Here is a 3730-nt window from a genome sequence, read left to right as displayed (position 1 = left end):
GCTAGGTAATTCATGTCTGAGGCTGCATTTGAAATAAGGACCTCTTGACTCCAAGACCGTGCTCTATTCACTGCACCACTTAGCTGCCCCTAAATTTTTTTAAAAAAATAATTAATATACTTTCTTAGAGATGGTTTATTCCTTTAAAAGGTTGTTTATCTTGCAGGTTTAATTCTTTAATCTTGAGCTATAAATTCAGAATTAGAAAAAATCTAGGAAGTTAAAAAAATAGAATATCAAAAATCTGTGCTTATGTATTCAGAAGAGAATAAATACGTGAAAAGGCAAAGAAATGATGACCCAGAATCCTAAAGTAGGGTTTAACATTAATAATTATAAACTTACTCTTATTGAAATAGCAGGGAAGAGTGTCATCTACTTTAGAAGAAATTTAATTCAATATTATTAAATATTCAATATTATTAAATAAAAATAAAAAGGTTTTTATACTTAATGTCAGGTTTTTTTATTTTTCATTTGAATTATTAATGCATTTAAATGCAAAGCACTGTGAAAGAAATCATTTTTAAATGGGCATGATCACTGTCTCTTTGGAGCTATAATACCTCGGAGGAATTATAATAATGCACAAATGTGAAATACTATACAATAACCATCCAATAATTATTATGAAGAATTAAAATAGAATTAGAGTAGAATATAGTATTTTATGGAGTCCATGTTTAGAATAGGTTTGAATAGGACAGGATAGGATGGAATGGAATAGAAGAATAGAATAGAATAGAATAGAATAGAATAGAATAGAATAGAATAGAATAGAATAGAATAGAATAGAAGAATTAGAATAGAATAAAAAGACTAAGGGGAATTAGATGCCTCTTAGATAGAGTGCTAGACCTGGAATCAGGAAGACTTGTCTTCCTGAGTTCAAATTTATTCACAGACACTTACTAGCTGTGTGACACTGGACAAGTCACTTAACCCTAAATGGCTCAGTTTCCTCATCTGTCAAATGAGCTGGAGAAGGAAATGGCAAACCACTCCAGTATCTCTGCCAAGAAAACCCAAATAGGGTCACAGTCACACACAACTGAAATAACTCAACAGCAACAACAAAGAATGGATGGAAACAAAAAAGAAATCTACTCCCACTTTTCATTGAAGACATGAGTATGGAATTTTACATGTACTGTCAGAAGTTATTTTCTTTATTACCAGGAAAGACTCCTTATGGGGAGGGCAATCTCTGGAAATAACTGTGATATAACAACCAAAAGCATCAATAAATCTTTTTTTCCTTTTAAAAAGAGAAGTACAAAGCACTTGCTATGTGAGACTGGAGAAAGGAAAGATCATTTCCACCTGGGAGGATCACTGTTAATACCAGGTAAATGAAAATCCCTGAAAAAGCTGACGGGGGCTGAGAAATTTGTTCCATACTTGGTCAGGACTGAATGAACCATTCCTACATGGTTTAAAATAAAAATACTAACATTTCTCATCATAGAAATTGCCAGTTCTCTCTCCCAGCTGTCATGGAGAAAATACTCCACAGAGACTGTATTTTAAATGTGAGAAGAAACAGAAGCCTGGAGAAGAATAGTGATTTTTCCCAGAGTCTCAAATCATAGTCCAGGAAGGTCTTACAGATACAAACCTCCCATCCTTCCTTACTTTGGTGACTATAGTTTCTTCATCTGTAAAATGGGTAACAAAGTTATTGTAAAGAAAATGCATAATAAATAGTGAAGTGAGATTTGAATGTGAGTTGTTATTTTTTTTGTGACATTACATATCTTTTTGTAAAGACAAAGCCTCAATATCTCAGGAAGAGAAAAAATAAATTCCCTTATTCTCTTTTTATTTATTTTTAACATTCTTTTTAATGAAAAAAAATCTAAAAAACTACACAATAATTTTGATCATTTAAATGAAAAACCAATTCTGAATAACTGCAATGGTCAACATGGGATCTAGAGAAAAGTCCAGAAATGTAATTCACTCCTTTCAGGAGAGTGGGGAGTGGTGGGGGAGTATGGGTGCAGAAAACTAGATACACTTCCAAAGACAGTCACAGTATTGAATTGTATTGCTTAATTGGTTTTTCTTTGTATTGTATTCCTTGAGTGAAAATCTCAGCCTATCTAGAAATGATCGATATAAAAATACAAGGCATCAGTAAAACCCACCTATTTTGAGACGTAAAAGTCCTTAACAGAAAATTATAGATGGATTTTTTTAGATCAAGCCCAGTCCAGGGTATAGGTAGCTGAAGTACATAACCTCTCAGAGAAACCCTTGATGTGGAGAACTTGGAAAATGTGGGTAAGTCACCCCAATAGCAGTTATATGGCCTCTCTCTCCCAGTTAAGAAGATTCCTCCACATGAAGCGTATCCTCGGACCAATCACCCCAATACACAAAGGCCAAACTTAGGGTGACTTTTGATCACCTGCTGACCCAGTATTTCAAGCTACTTCAGCTGACAGGGAGGTTCAGTGGACCAAGATACAAATAGGAATAAAAGAAAAACAGGCCCTGTCCCAAGCCATTTACAATCACACAATAGAGTTTACAATACATAATAGAAAGCTGAAAAGGGTGTGAGGAAGTGAAGGTACCAAATCAGTAATAATAAATTGAAATGAAAGTAACTTGAAGTTCCAGCTCACATGCATTAGATTAGCAAAGATGCCCCTCCACCAAAAAAAAGGAAAATGACAAATATTGGAGAGGGTAGGGAAGGACAGGTACACACCAGAGGAAAGCTACTAGAACAGTTCCAGAAGACTGACAGGGACTCCAGGAGTGGTACCAGTATGATTTCTTCTCAGTTAAGTCTGTCTCAGGAGAGAATCCCTCTCCACTTCCCTGATCCTCTCATAAGAGGTAGGATAGAGGGCTTCCCAACAAAATGGTCATGTTGACTACATAAAGTTGAAATATCCCCCCCCCAAAAAAAAAATCAATGGACTTAGAATTAGAAGGTAAACAGTTAATTGGGAAACTCTATGCAGCAAATTTTTCTGACAAGTCTGATATTCAAGATAAATGGGAAACTGATATAAGAGGATCCCCCAATAGATAAATGTCAAAGGATATGAGGGGACAGTTCTCAACAGAAGAAATGCAAATTATGAAATTAATAATATGAAGAAATGCTCCAAATAGTCAGAGTCAATAAATATTTATTAAGCAAATACTATGTGGTACATTGTGCTAAACCTGGGGTATACAAGTAGAAAAAAAGAAAAGTGGTCCCTGCCCCCAAGCAGTTTATAATGATCTATTCAAGGAAGACAATATTCAAAAGAAAACTGGACGAGGAAATAGATAACAAATCACTAATGATAAAATAAATTCAAATTAAAACTTAATTAAGGTTCCAGTTCACAAGAAACAGATTAGCAAAGATGAGGGGGAAAAAAAAGGAAAGTGGCAGATACTGGAGTGGGATGGAAGGAAGACACACTAATGAACTAGTATGTTCCAACCATCCTGGAAAGCACTTTCTCTGAAACTATACCTCCTAGGGGCTGCTAGGTGGCGCAGTGTATAAAGCACCAGCCCTGGAGTCAGGAGTACCTGGGTTCAAATGCGGTCTCAGACACTTAATAATTACTAGCTGTGTGGCCTTGGGCAAGCCACTTAACCCCATTTGCCTTGCAAAAAACCTAAAAGAAAAAAACTATACCTCCAAAATCATTAAATTGTGGACATCCTTAATGCAGTGATATAACTACTAAGCTTGTATTTGAAAGAGATCAAA

Source organism: Macrotis lagotis, chromosome 2 (assembly GCF_037893015.1).
Source record: "Macrotis lagotis isolate mMagLag1 chromosome 2, bilby.v1.9.chrom.fasta, whole genome shotgun sequence".
Lineage (NCBI taxonomy): Eukaryota > Metazoa > Chordata > Mammalia > Peramelemorphia > Peramelidae > Macrotis > Macrotis lagotis.
This window is presented reverse-complemented; position numbering follows the sequence as displayed.